This window comes from Piliocolobus tephrosceles, chromosome 9 (genome assembly GCF_002776525.5).
Source record: "Piliocolobus tephrosceles isolate RC106 chromosome 9, ASM277652v3, whole genome shotgun sequence".
NCBI classification, from domain to species: Eukaryota; Metazoa; Chordata; class Mammalia; order Primates; family Cercopithecidae; genus Piliocolobus; species Piliocolobus tephrosceles.
Window position 1 is genome coordinate 60,862,527 of NC_045442.1, and position 16,420 is coordinate 60,878,946.

At 36.0% G+C, this 16,420-nt stretch overlaps 1 pseudogene; it reads left to right on the top strand.

The window, feature by feature from the left end:
- Positions 1-3,164: 3,164 nt before the first annotated feature.
- Positions 3,165-4,188, top strand: LOC111537785 (annotated as a pseudogene).
- Positions 4,189-16,420: the final 12,232 nt, after the last annotated feature.

Here is a 16,420-nt window from a genome sequence, read left to right on the forward strand (position 1 = left end):
TCTCACAAGAGAGTTTTCACAGTGCAGTATTTCCCCCTTATTTGTGGTTTCACTTCTCCTGGTTTTAGTTACTCACAGTCAAGCAGTGTAAAAATAGGTGAGTAAACTATAATAGGACATTTTGAGAGAGAAGGAGATCACATTCATTATAACTTTTGCTTGCAATATATTGCTATAATTATTTTATTTTATTAATTATTGTTGTTAACCTCTTACTGTGCCTAATTTATAAATTAAACTTTTTATTATAGATATTTATGTATGTGAAAAACATACACAGGGTTCCATGCATATAGGAAAAAACACACAAATAGAGTTTAGTGCTATCCAGTTTCAGGCATCCACTGGAGATCTTGAAGCATATAATCTACAGATAAAGGGGACTATTGTTATGTTTGTGAACATGGTATGTTCAGTTAAGGGAGGTCATGTTTAACCAGGCTTCTGAAATTATTTGAAAACATTACATCTATAATAGATAGCAGAAATTCAATGATGTAGTACTCTAGTATTTTTCTTCAGGCAAAAAGTCACATTACACATGTGTGTGTGAAAATGTGTGCGTGTGTGTGTGTGTGTTTGTGTAAGCTAACAAATAAATTATAGAAACCAGTCTCGAAAGCAAAAATAAGATAGAGACTTGGCAATAATCTGACTATGGTGATTATTATAGTTCACCAAACTGTACAATTGCAGGCAAAAACAGTTTCTCTAGTGTCTTTTAAAAGTGTGTTGGCCCAAACTACTCTGATGATTGCCAAATATAATTTTTCCTAATGTATATTAAAGCAAAGTACTTAAATAGCAAGTGGCATGTCTCCTTTACTTTCCCTAAGAAAATGACAATTATTGCATATAACAATGAATAAAATTTTACTGAATTTTTAATCTTAATATTCAAATTATATCTGAGTCTTTGAATTTCAAAAATAGGATAGATGATTCTACTTTCAAAATCTTTACTTGCAATATATTGAGATTACAGGAACAGAACTACTAAACACCTGGCAAGTCTTACTTTTCTCTGGCTGGAAAGCTTCACACTTCCTGTGCCTTACAGGGAGGTGAAAAAACAAATGAATGGAAAAGAAAAGGGGACGAATGAGAAGTCCCCTTTTCATTCGTGGAAGAAGAGGAGAGGCAAGAAAGGAGAGAAGAAAGAAAGTCAGCACAACTTTTAAATGGGGTGGCCCTTGAAGGTAGAGGATTAAAAGAATATTGACTTCCTTGACTCCTTCAGTCCTTAAGATCTCAGCAGTACCTAGAGGATGGCTTATCTCGTGGTTAGAATATTGCAGAAAAAGACACTAGAGGCGGGATTTTATGGCTTTAGCCTGTGAGTAAAAGGAATTCTGCTATCAGTTTTCTATCCAGCACTATTTCTAACCTCTTACTCAATAACTTGTTACCTTAGTCATTAATTTATCATGTGTAACATGGCTTTTTGCCTGAAGAAAAATACAAGAGTACTACATCATTGAATTTCTATCATCTATTATAGGTGTAATATTTTCAAATAATTTCAGAAGGCTGGTTAAACATGACCTCCCTTAACTGAGGCAGCAGTGAGTGTTTGTCATAAAATTGTTTTTACCATGAAGAATTTCCACAGCGTCACTTTAGTAGCTTCCATTCTTTTTCCTACTCCTCTAATTATATTTACTCATCATATTTTAAAATGAAAGTATAATTGGCAGAGATTGATGAAGAAAAAGATGAAAAATATAAAAGACACGAGATGTTGACAATATTTCTAACCATTTCTTACACTGAATTAAAAATACATAGAGGAAACTGCATACAATATAAATGTGCAGCTAAAAATTTATTATATAGTTAACACCCCTATAACCACTTTCAAGGCCAAGATGTGAAATAATATGAGCACCCTGCAAACACATTCAAATCACAAACTGCTCCTTTTCTTCTAAAGGCAATCACTATCCTCAATGTCAAGGTAATAACCGCTCACTTTCTTTGTAGCATTGCTACCTAAAGAATGATAACTCAATGGAATCATTCAGTTTTGTCTATTTTTGAGCATTATATAAATGGAATAATACATTATACATAAATGTGGGTCTGAATTCTCTTGCTTAATACTATACTTGTGAGATCAATTGAAATTAGTGTGTGTAGTTGTAGTTCCATTTTCTTGTGATTGTTGTAAAGCATTTCAGTTGATCAATATACCCACAGTGTATACACCCGCTTTCCTGTTAATGGACATTTGGACAGTTTCCAGTTTAGGGCTTTTATGATGAATGCTGTGAATATTCTGAACACATTTCTGAGTTCACATATAAATACATTCCTGTTGTCTATATACCTATGAGGAAACAGTTGGGATTTTCGTATCTTTAAATTACTAGAAAGTCACACTGCTTTCCAAAGTGATTGCATGAATTTATATTCCCTAAAAAAATAGTATGAGTTTTTCTACATTCAAACAAACACCTGGAATTTAATTTTATCTCTTTTTGGGTGCAGTTTATTGAAACTTTAATATTCTTTTAGTTGATGACTAATGAAATTGAACAACTTTTTTCAATCGTTTTACTGTACATGCCAATTTCCACTTTATTCACATTTTTTACCCTTTTTTGTGTTTATATGTTTCTTATTGATTTGTAATTCTTTAGATTTTCTGATTATGTGTCTTTTATTTATAATTTTCAAATTTGGTTTCAGACTTTAACTTTTTTATGATCAAATCTTTATCACCAAAACTTACATTTAAAATTTATGATCAGGCCAGGTACAGTGACTCACACCTGTAATCCAGCACTTCGGGAGGCTGAGGTGGGTGGACCACTTGAGGTCAGGAGTTCAAGACCAGCTTGGCCAACATGGTAAAACTCCATCTCTACTAGAAATAGAAAAAATTAGCCAGATGTGGTGGTGGGTGTCTGTAGTCCCAGCTACTCAGGAGGCTGAGGCAGGAGAATCACTTGAACCCAGGAGGCAGAGGTTGCAGTGAACTGAGATCATGCCATTCCACTCTAGACTGGGCAACAAGAGTGAAAATCTATCTCAATAATAATAATAATAAAATAAAAATAAATAATAAAAATAAAAATAAATTTAATGATCAGTGCTTTTTGTGTTCTGTTGAAAATTTTTTGCTCAACATCTGGAGACGCTCACAGTTCTCAGTGCCCAGCCCAGCTTCCTTCAAAATGTATACTATTCACAAAATCCTGTGCAAGCTCAGCTTGGAGGGTGATCACTCCCTCCAAGTGCATTGGATCAGTCAAAGCCTCCACCAACTTTGATGCTGAGTGGGATGCTTTGAACATTGAAAGAACCATCAAGACCGAAGGTGTGGATGAAGTCACCATTGTCAACATCTTGACCAACAGGAGGAATGCTCAGAGACAGGATAGTGCTTTTGCCTGGCAGAGAAGGACCAAAAAGGAACTTGCATCAGCACTGAAGTCAGCCTTATCTGGCCACCCGGAGATGGTGATTTGGGGCTTATTGAACACACCTGCTCAGTATGATGCTTCTGAGCTAAAAGCTTCCATGAAGGGGCTGGGAACTGACGAGGACTCCTCGTTGAGATCATCTGCTCAACAACCAACTAGGAGCTCCAGGAAATTAACAGAGTTTACAAGGAAATGTACAAAACTGATCTGGAGAAGGACATTATTTTGGACACATATGGTGACTTCCGCAAGCTGATGGTTGCCCTGGCAAAGGTTAGAAGAGCAGAGGATGGCTCTGTCATTGATTATGAACTGATTGACCAAGATGCCTGGGATTTCTATGACGCTGGAGTGAAGAGGAAAGGGACTGATGTTCCCAAGTGGATCAGCATCATGACCGAGCAGACCGTGTCCCACCTCCAGAAAGTATTTGATAGGTACAAGAGCTACAGCCCATCAAGAGAGAGCATCAAGAAAGAGGTTACAGGAGACCTGGAAAATGCTCTCATGAACCTGGTCCAGTGCATTCAGAACAAGGCCCTGTATTTTGCTGATCGAGTATACTACTCCATGAAGGGCAAGGGGATTCGAGATAAGGTCCTGATCAGAATCATGGTCTCCCGCAGTGAAGTGGACATGTTGAATATTAGGCCTGAATTCAAGAGAAAGTATGGCAAGTCCCTGTACTATTACATTCAGCAAGATACTAAGGGCGACTACCCAGAAAGCACTGCTGTACCTGTGCGGTGGAGATGACTGAAGCTCAACATAGCTAGAGCTTCCAGAAATGGTGCTCCCCATACTTCCAGCTAACAGGTCTAGAAAACCAGCTTGCGACTAACAGTCCCTGTGGCCGTCCCTGTGAGGATGACGTTAGCATTGTCCCCAACCTCATTGTAGTTGCCTAAGCATAGCCTGGCTTTCCTGTCTAGTCTCTCCTGTAAGCCAAAGAAATGAACATTCCAGGGAATTGGAAGTGAAGTCTATGGTGTGAAACACTTTGCCTCCTGTGTACTGTGTCAGAAACAGATGAATAAACTGAATTTGTACTTTAGAAACAAAAAATGGAAATTGTTTATATACCTTGACGTTATGAATATCTTTATATATATTAATTTTTGGATCCTTTAGTATTTTGCTTTTTGTATTTTTTTCTATATTGACATGACTTCACATTTGAGTCCTTTTTTTTCCAAATAAGCATATCTAATTTTCTCATTACCATTTACTAAAACGATTTTATGTATACTAAATATTGTAACTTTATATTACAAAATTGTATCTGTAGAACAAGTCATGCCACATTGTTATTCTTCAAGGAAACCTTGACAAATTCTATCCTTTCAATGTTCAAAAATAAATAAACTTGGCTAGGATTTACAAATCCGTTATAATTTTAAACTATAATCAATATGGGTAAAATTATCATTGTTACAAATGAATCTTATAATCCTGATCATAACATAATACTTTATTAATTTAGATTTTTAAAAAATTTTCTAGTGATATGTTATAATTTGTCCAAATAAGTTGTATGTTTGTTTGATTTATTTGTAGATCCCTTATATTTTAATAACATTTAAATTGCATTTTAATATGTAATTGTTAATTGTTAATTATTGCAATAGACTAATACAATATATGTCTGTTTGTTTACTCTTGCTCATTACCTTATAAAAACCTACACAAATTTGAAAATTACCTGTGTTCTTTTGAATTTTATGTACAATCATATTATTTTGCAAAAGTGAAATTTTATTTATTCCTTTTAAATATGCATATCTATTTATTCTCCTGACTTACTTCACTATCTAGAACCTCCAGCATTATATAGAATATATAATACTAAAAAAGTGGCAGGGTACTGAAGGTCCACCTCTGTCAGCACAGGCCCCTAGAACTGTAAGGTTGCATTAGCACCAATTTACGTGTTGTTGCATTTCTCCAATTAACTGTGAATTCCATTTGGAAGAGCAAATGGAAATATGTGACTGAACCCAGGTTGAGGATTTACAGAAAAGAGCTGATGAATTAAGAATTCTGGCAAGGGAGTCATTTGGGTGGTGGTCACTCATGGAATGCTGGCTCCACAGGAAAGTAAGTGTCCTCTTTCTAAAGAACATCAGCTGACTCCAAGTAAAAGAAGACTCAGAGGATGTCTTGATGGTGATGAATGGCTTGTTGTTAGTTTTAGAGTAAGAAATTTTGAAGAAGATGGGTTTTGTTCTGAGGGAATGTTATTGAAGTACACTAGGTTTAAGAAGTAGTAGACTTCTGAATAATTTATGGTTAATAGAAAATCTTTTGAATTTTAATGAGTCAAGTTCTAGTTCCTTACGTACAATTAAGGAACTGAGTCCATAATGATTTTAGAATCCAATCTTCATTATTAAGGCAAATAATAACTTTGCTTCTGACTAAGAAATAATAGCTTGCTGTAGTCCAATGTTTCTACAAGTGGAAAAGCCAAATAACATTTACAACAAAGTAGAACAAAAGAAAAGTTATTTAAAGGCAATACAAAAGTAATACAGCAATAATATGAGAAAGCAAGATTCCAGAGTCATATCTTGGAAAGATGAACTGATAGCTAGTTACATTTCTTCATGGGACATGCAAATGCTCATTGCAAGGTAATGGACTATGATTCCAGGCAAAGAGCTTAGCTGGATGGCCACAAAGGTACATAGGAGGCAGGAAAACTAAAAGACTAAAAAGTTGGGTTCATGGAAAGAAGGTAGGAGCAGAGAACAGAGCTGATGCTGTTCTGGTTGCTATTACTGCATGATAAAAATCCTCAAAATGTAACACCACCAAACAATGAACGCTTTTATTTTGCTCATGATGTTACATGTTTGGAATTCAAGAAAGCTTTAGCTGGCCAGCTTGAAATGTCTCACGTGGTTGTAGTCAGCTGTCAACTGGGACAGTCATCTGATATTTGGAATTAAATATGCATCTAATACGGCTCATTCTCATGGCCTTTAATGCTAGGGCTCACCAAGGAATTCAGCTTAACCTGGTGACCAATGAGACTACACAAGTCCTCTTCATCATAGCAGCCTCTTGGCATTCAGATATTTTACATGATGGCTGGCTTCCCAGGAGAACCAAACTAAAGTTTTCCAATATGTCACAAAAGTCAGTGAGTGCCTGGAAGGTAAAAGCTTTTTTTATTTTTTATTTTTTTTAAATAAGACTCCTAATCCTCTATTACCTTCTTGCAAGTCTTCAGCTCCTGTTTCAAATTGTTTTTGACATTCTTGTGCACACACCAATAATAATAACAATAATACTATTAGTAGTAGTAATAATAATAGCTAAAACAGATAGGAAGACATGATTTAGGTGCTATTATGAGCACTTTACTATATTAACTTCCTTAATCCTCACCACAATCTTACTAGGTAGGAATGCTTGTTATCACTCTTTCACAGTTGAGGAAACTGAGTCACACAGACGTTAAACAACTTGCCAAAATTCACACAGCTAGTAACTTGCAAAGTCTGGATTTGAATCCAAGCAGTCTGACTGGAAACTCCACATTCTTTAACATTATGCTCTACTCATACACACTTTGGACTCATTAGGGCAGTTTGAAAACCAGATGCTGATAGGCATTAGGATCTAGACAGAGGGGATATTATTTTGCTTGATTTTCAAATAATAGTCTGATGATGAACTATTTAAATGATTTTTAGGGATCTTACTGAGAATAAAGAATGGAGTCAGGCTTGAAACACGGGTTTTCATACAAGGACTAGAGCACTCTATGAATGAAATTATGAGTACAGAAAAATTATTTCATGCTACTAAGACAAATTGGGTGACTTTGTAAACTTTAAAATGCTATTGAGGGGATAAATGTATCCCTGTCCTAATCTCACACCCATGTGCGCTTCCCCTACCAGCCAAAAAAGGCTGAAACTCCTTCAAGTTATTTGGGTCATAAAAGCAAGTTTGTTTTTTGTTTCTCTTTTTATCTTCATCTTGAATCATCTTCTCTTGCTGTATGCTTGTGATATAAATTATAAATTAAATTATAAATTTAAATTAGAAGTTATAATCTTGAGAAAGGTTAACTGACTTGTTAGAAAGGCTATGGAAGCTGAAATACTGTCCCCTTGTGCTTGTTCATACAGTAACAACGGTCAGCTGGAGAGCGCCCCGTGTATCCCACTTTCTCTGTCTCTCTCAGGTAGTGGTGATGAATTTGAACTACCATTTCTATACTGAGGTAAAAGCTATCTGCTTATTACAGCAGTGAGAGGACCCCCATGAGTGCATTGAATGGCACTTACATCATACATTTTCCTTGGCTATAGCAGAACTTGTTCAGAGTGGATGCTCTTGGTACATGTAACATGACTGATAGTTTTATGCTCAGCCTTTATAGGTCCACAAAATCATATAAATACATAATTCTATTAACTGCCAGGACTCCCTTGGACATTACTGGGTGTGTTTCTATGGGTCTTTACAAATTCCTCCATGACTATATAAGAATCTATATATACCGGAATAACTTAGGAAAAAGGTAAATAACCCTAATTTGTTTTTTGTGGTTTGATTTTTTTTTATCCTCTTCTTCCTTCTTTCCCCATCCTTCTTTTTCTATAATTTGCTAACACTGAAACATAATACATAAAGGTAGTACCACATCTTTAGAACACAAAGCAAGGAAGTGAAGATACCTTTGCTGATCAAAAACTAATTATAACACAAATGGTTAAGAAATAGAATTAAAGAAAAATATTCAAACAATGAGGGTCTTAAATTAAAATAGAAACAAAAAGCTCACTTTGTAGACTTCAGCATTTTATGGTTGTTACACAGCTTACAGGTAAAATTAATTTTCTGGAACGTTGCTTATTAACATTTTTATTGTTTGCCATATTTTAAAATAATATTGTTATGTACCATTGGATAAAACTAATAGTGCATTAAAATGGTCCCACCTTAAATCAGAGACAGTTTGCTGTAACTAGAATTTTCAATTCTCTAATGACTTCTTTCTCTGCTATGAAAAGAAAAAGCTTCTATATTAAAAAGATGTACAGGGGCAAAAGGAAATTTATGATCTAAACTTGCTGCAAATCATTTGTATTGATCTGTTTTGTTTCCATTCTGCTGAAGCTAATGGAAATCATTTGTCACCTGACTTGTCCCAGCTGATTTGAAAAAAAAACACTGGACCATTTATCAGGCCAGCTGAAGGTCTGATACAAGGGTGCTAATGTCTGCAATCGCCAAGATACATTCAGTTTCTAGGCAAGTAGTGAATATTAGGCTATACTGGTCATAGGTTTAAACAAATAAATTAAATATGATTGCATACATAATACATTATAATAAAACACTAAATAGGAAACTTATATTAGCCAGTAGAATACTCTACTTACAAGTAAGATTTTAACCAATTTATTTTGCAAGAGCTAAAATTAAAATATAATTATTTAATATTAACTATAGTAATAGTATATACTGGAAATAAAAGTAAAAACATCATTACAACGCGTTAAAGTCAATAAACAGGCTTTTTTTCTGACACATGCATTCTTCTGAAGTAGACTTTTCTCTTTGAAGAACATTTTTGGTGAGTCAAACATTTAATCCATGTAATTTCATAAATGATAATTTATTTTAAATTCACTTACATAAAAATAAAAGGTGTGTTTCTCTGCTTCTGTGTATGTAAGCGATTTTAAAGAGTTGATCTTGAGAAGTCAGTTATGTTCTGTGTAATTTTCAAATTCTCATAAACACACTACCCCATATATCCCAGCCCACATACTTCAGCTGAAGGTGAAAAGAAAATAACTTTCACAAATCTTTTGTGACGTTCTTTCAGGCTATTAAAGAGCAAAAATCTTTGTAAAAATAATGTATTCAAACTCTGCCATTATGGTATTTCATGTTTAAAATTTATCTCACATTAGGACAGATTTACCCTGGGTTAAACTCATATATGAAACAACACTGTAGAGCCCAGTAAAGGGTGAACTACTTTCTAGAGTTGCACTGTATCTTTAATATATGTAATGAGCATCCATTTCTACTTATTTTCTAATATACTATTTTTTTTTCTGTATTTCCTGCATTCCTTCTGTGGTAGTTGTGCACTATCAATTTGAACAGAGTTTCAGAATTTGCATTTAAATACTAAAACTGAAGAGGAGAGTATGGCTCATTCATTCACTCTTTATTTATTTAACAAGTGTTTATCAAATACTTCTAGGAAGCAGGAACTCAGATCTGGGGATACAATGGTGTGAAAAAAGAGGATATATTCATGTTCTTTTAGAACATAAATAGGAACTGGGTAAGAGGATATAATTCATTTCACAGGCTGTCCTTGCTTGATGACAAGTTCATGACATAAAGTTATTTGATAAAATATAGGAACATGTGAGCTAACTCAGGCTGTTGTTGAAATTTGTTTCTTTTAGTCATCCAATTGTTAAAGAGTATATTTTGATCAAAATTTTTGTACAGGCTAATTACAGTTTTCTGAATATCTAGAAAATTATGAGACATTGAGGACAAGTATTTTAAGTTTTTCATATAAAAAAAGTCAGATATTCACTTTGTATTTGTTGAATACATGAGTGAGTTAATTAATAATAAATGCTGTCATCTTCTCTTCCCTCATGGTTTAGCATTTTCTTTGTACTCTAAAATTAGAGGGGGCTAAAAATATCAGTGATATTTATAAATTTGACTGTCCAGCTGTGCTAAGTAAAATTTAAAGATTCTTATTTATTATTTGATGTCATTTGGGTACTCCTGTTTGGATGTCATTTGTGTAACCTCCTGTTTCTCATCATCGTGGTTCAAACTGTAGACATCAGATCAAAATTACCTGTGTCTTGCTGTAATTTATTCATTTAACAAACTTTGGTCATTTGCATCACTTAAACAGTGATGGGGATACAAAGGAAAATTATAGAAGGTCCTGGCCTCAGGAATTAACTTTACTGGAGGAAACAGTCATATATAGGAAAAAAAATTATATGATTTAACTTAATGTGTGATCTAATAAAGTTACAAACAGTTTTTGAGTATATAGAAAAGCAAATAACTATTTATAAAACTCTGGAAAATTTTCACATAGGAAAAAAGAGAGAAGCACTCAGAAAAAAAGGCATAGAAGCTTATAGAGACATGGATGGTCATGGTGCGTTCAGGTCAATGTGAAAAATTCGACGTGAATGAAGAGGTATTCTGTGACCAGCTAGGAAAGACTATTTTCTAAAGGCCACACTAAAAAAAACAAAACAAAACCTCATAATTTGTATCAGAGGAACAGGAGTTCAATTTGTGTTTGGAAGAAGGGGAGAAAAGTGCTTTTTTAAAAATAAAAGATTATGTACTTAAATCATGAACAAATAATTTAGAAAATAGAGAAAAATGGAAAATAAAGATAAGTATATGGATTCTACTGCCAACCTACAACCTGGAGATACTCTGTGCTAACATTTCAGGTATATTGCAAAATATGTTTCTAATAATCAACTGGATGTTGCAATATGGAATCATACAGTACATGCTGTTTCTCATCTGTGTCTGCAATAGATGATGTAGCTGTATATTGACAAGAAAATCTATCTTAAATGCTAATAACTGTTAAATTTGAAAAGTGGATTTTCCATGTTAAATGAATATGGAATGTAATCCCAGTAAGACAATAAAACATACTTCACTCCTTACAAAAGTAACCTCCAGATGGATCAGAGGTGTAAACGACAAAACAGGAAAAAGCTCTCTAGTTTCTTAGAAAAATACATAGGAGCCTTTTATTTTATATGTAATGACCTTCGATGGAAACAACTTCCACGTATGACATAAAACTGAGAAATTAGGAATAAAATATTGATTAATTTGTCTATATCTTTAAAGAATATGTTTGCTTGGAGAACACACCACAACCATACAAGCAAAACAAAACCAAACAAAACACAAAATCTTGAAAGTAATTGTAACACAAGCCAAAAATATGTAACTAATATGCTCAATATAACATTGCTTCAAATAATTTTATCTAGGAAAAGTCTTCAGATCATACATATATAGGTCAATAAACTATCACAAATGTAACTCCTTGTATAATTGTCACTCAGCTCAAGGAATAGAATGTCACCAGTGTTCTAGAGGATTCTCTAGTGTCCCTTTCCTAATGCTACTTGTTCCCAAGAGTAACTACTGTTCTGATAGCTTTAGTATAAATTATTTTCATCCAGTTAGTTCTTTGTCTAAAAGGAATCACATGTATGAATACTTTTTGTATGACTTCTGCTGCCTGTGTGTGATATTTCACCATATTGTTTATGTGGCTATAGACTGTTTATTATCCCTACTGAATAGTATTTCCTTAAGGGCCTACCCCACAATGTATTCACTCTCTTGATATTTATTGGCTTACAGTTCTACCTACTGCTTTCATGCCGTATTTTTCTGTTCTCTAGATGACACTGTTTCTCAGATGCCTTTAGTTGTCCTCAGAGCTTGCTGTCTAGAATTTCTTTCCCTTTGCTTGCACATCTCCCAACGTGATGTTCTTCTCCTGTAGAAAGAGCACACTTCCTTATTTTGGCATTTCTTTCTGGCAGCTGCATCATAGAGTACATGGTTTAGGCTTCTACAAATGAACACTAGCCTTGGAGATTTAACACAGTCTTCTCTTAGTCATCAAGCATTCAGAAATAAGGAACGTTGAAACGATGTTGAGGTGACTTCAAATGCAATGTTTACTATATCATTTTGTAAACCATTAAGCCTTGTAATCATATTGGGGACTCCAAATAAGTTGTACATTCTTGTAGTAACATTTTGGGGCCTATATGACTAATTTATTTTGTCACTTGTATTATGAATTTAGTTTAGGATGAAACTAGTTTTAAAAAGAAAAAAGCAATTTGACTATTTGTGCAAAAGTGGACAGGGATCTTGCAACACCCAGATCCTTCTACTGATTCCAGACTACCTCTTCTGATTGAATACCTGTTCTAAGTCACAAAAAACTTTCCTGTAGCATATTCTAGCTCCAGGCCACCCCAAATACCTTTTTATTCTGTATTTTTACCAGGACAGGATAAGAAAGAATGGATTTGGGCAGCAAACATTTTCATGGACATTACAAAATAGGCATTTTCTTTTTGGAACTGGTTGAAGAATGAAGTAACTAATTCCTATTAGCTGTGCTCTTGAGGAATATACCATAAATAGAAACAGTGAAGGGAAAAAAATCTGCTTTAGAAATGTTCAAGAAATTGTTTAAGACGTACTAGAGCTTTGTACTAGACAGGAAAGTGTGTTGTCTTCAGAGTTCTAAAAGTTCTAGAAGTCTCCCTTCTACCTCTTTGTATCTATATAGAGGTATTTTAATTATCCCTTTTCAAAAGGGGTAATGCTCCCAATTTTGTGCTGATTCTCCAAGGAGACTCATTGTTTCATTTTGTAAACAATTAAGCCTTGTAATCCTATTGGGGACTCCAAATAAGTTGTACATTCTTGTAGTAACATTTTGGGGCCTATATGACTAATTTATTTTGTCACTTGTATTGTGAATTTAGTTTAGGATGAAACTAGTTTTAAAAAGAAAAAAGCAATTTGACTATTTGTGCAAAAGTGGACAGAACTAACATAAAAGAGGATGTTGCTCAGGAAAGATATGTAGGTAACAATTACCCTATGACAATTTGTGACGTTAAATTTGTTTTTCTTAGAAAACACTAGGCCTCTTATTCTCCCTAGTAATTTTGTGCAAACATTTGCTTTAAAAGTCTATTGAGGCTGGGCACAGTGGCTCACGCCTGTAATCCCAGCACTTTGGGAGGCCGAGGAGAGTGGATCACCTGAGGTCAGGAGTTTGAGACCAGCCTGGCCAACATGGTGATGCCCATGTACAAAAGTTAGCTGGGCATGGTGGTGGGCATCTGTAATCCCAGCTGCTTGGGAGGCTGCAGCAGGAGAATTGCTTAAACCCGGGAGGCAGAGGTTTCAGTGAGCCAAGATCGTGCCATTGTACGCCAGGCTGTATGACACAGCGAGACTCCATCTCGGGGGGAAAAAAAGAAAGGCTATTGAGATTTTTTAATTTTTTTATTTTTTTTTGTTTTTATTTTTTTTTAGCACAGAGTCCTCATCTACAATCAGTTTTGAGAATTTTTGAAGAAAATGCTAAATCCAGCTCATGTTTTTTTCCTATGAGTGTATTCCACCCCCCACCCCAGGATATTGTGATTATAATGTCTCTTCAATGCTCAGTGGACAGCCATATTTAAGGTACTTTCTTTTAATTACATTGTTGATACCAATTGGCAGGTAACTGTCAGTGGATTGGTCCATGGGTACTAATTATGGCATACTATTTTTTAAGTTCTGTAACTTCTGAGTGGGTATCTAAAAACATTTTGATAGTGACAGGAGGCAGCCAAATGTCTAGGCAGATAGGGGCGGGTACCCCATGAAACCCCACCTCTAAGACGAAGACAGTTTAAAGCCTGAAAGCCAAGCTACAGGTTAAATTCCCAGACCGATTGATAACTTTTTGTCCTATTTGGAGTGCTTTTCTTTGATTGATCCCCACCTTTCACCTATTTTGCATATACCTACCCTTTCCAAATTCTGTACACTGTCATGCCCACCTTTAAGTGCTGTTTTCACTTTAACCTTTTGCATACTCACAAATCAATCGGCATGCACTCTCCATCCTGTGCCTATAAAGACCACAGACTCAGTTGGTATAAGCGGGGATGGCCTGACTTAGGAAGAGACAACCTGATTTCAAGGAGGTTGGTCTGCGTTCCCGAGCCTGCTCCAGCTCCCCTCTCCGCTGAGAGCCTTTTTCATCGCTCAATAAAATTCTCCACCTTCACCATCCTTCAACTGTCCATGTGCTGTCTTTTTTCTTGGATGCTGGACAGGAGTGCAGGACCCACCGAGTGAGGGTACTGAGAAAGGCTGTCACACTGGCCCTTTGCCCTTTGCCCTCACCAGAGGAGGGCAGCTGCCCCACATGATGAAGCAAGGGGCCAACTGAGCTGTTAACACACAACTAACTGCAGATAGCAGAAGTATGGGGACACTGTAACACCCCTTCTGAGGCTTTGGGGTCGTGGGCACCCTCACCTGGTTGCTGCCATGTTCCCCTTGAGGCGACACACCTGGTCTGGCCACGGGTCCTGCATGGAGCTTGTTCCTGTGTCAGCACCCAGAGAGTCAGCTGAATCCTGCACTCGCTCACTCACGTGCTCCCTCTCACAGAGGTTTGAGTACTGGGGGAGGGGTAGAGGGGCACCCCTGCCATGAGTCCAGCAAAGGGACTCAGAAAAATCCTGCATCAATTTCAATAATGTACATCCTTGGAAGAATGTCAGGACTTCACAATGATGATCCATCTGCTCTTGGACTCTAAGAGTGGTGCACAATATGTTGTGAGTACCAATGACTTTTTTAAAAATATATTTTATGTTCTAGGGCACATGTGCACCACATGCAGGTTTGTTACATATGTATACATGTGGCATGTTGGTGTACTGCACCCATTAACTCGTCATTTACATTAGGTATATCTCCTAATGCTGTCCCTCCCCCGTTCCCCCACCCCACAACAGGCCCCGGTGTGTGATGTTCCCCTTACTGTGTCCAAGTGCTCTCATTGTTCAATTCCCACCTATGAGTGAGAACATGCTGTGTTTGCTTTTCTGTTCTTGCGATAGTTGGCTGAGAATGATGGTTTCCAGCTGTATCCATGTCCCTACAAAGGACAGAAACTTATCCTTTTTTATGGCTGCATAGTATTCCATGGTGTGTATGTGCCACATTTTCTTAATCCAGTCTGTCATTGATGGACATTTGGGTTGGTTCCAAGTCTTTGCTACTGTGAATAGTGCTGCAATAAACATACATGTGCATGTGTCTTTATAGCAGCATGATTTATAATCCTTTGGGTATATACTCAGAAATGGGATGGCTGGGTCAAATGGTATTTCTAGTTCTAGATCCTTGAGGAATTGCCACACTGTCTTCCACAATGGTTGAACTAGTTTACAGTCCCACCAACAGTGTAAAAGTGTTCTTATTTCTCCACATCCTCTCTAGCACCTGTTGTTTCCTGACTTTTTAATGATTGCCATTCTAACAGGTGTGAGATGGTATCTCATTGTGGTTTTGATTTGCATTTCTCTGATGGCCAGTGATGATGAGCATTTTTTCATGTGACTGTTGGCTGCATAAATGTCTTCTTTTGAGAAGTGTCTGCTCATATCCTTTGCCCACCTTTTGATGGGGTTGTTTGTTTTTTTCTTGTAAATTTGTTTGAGTTCTTTGTAGATTCTGGATATTAGCCCTTTGTCAGATGAGTAGACTGCAAACATTTTCTCCCATTCTGTAGGTTGCCTGTTCACTCTGCTGGTAGTTTCCTTTGCTGTGCAGAAGCTCTTTAGTTTAATTAGATCCCATTTGTCAATTTTGACTTTTGTTGCCATTGCTTTTGGTGTTTTAGACATGAAGTCCTTGCCCATTCCTACGTCCTGAATGTTATTGCCTATGTTTTATTCTAGGGTTTTTATGGTTTTAGGTCTAACATTTAAGTCTCTAATCCATCTTGAATTAATTTTTGTATAATGAGTAAGGAAGGGATCTAGTTTCAGCTTTCTACATAAGGCTAGCCAGTTTTCCCAGCAGCATTTATTAAATATGGAATCCTTTACCCATTGCTTATTTTTGTCAGGTTTGTCAAAGATCAGATGGTTATAGATGTGAGGTATTATTTCTGAGGGCTCTGTTCTGTTCCATTGGTCTATATCTCTGTTTTGGTACCAGTACCATGCTGTTTGGTTACTGTAGCCTTGTAGTATAGTTTGAAGTCAGGTAGTGTGATGCCTCCAGCTTTGTTCTTTTGACTTAGGATTGTCTTGGCAACGCGGGCTCTTTTTTGGTTCCATATGAACTTTAAAGTAGTTTTTTTTTTTTTTTTTTTTTTTTTTTTC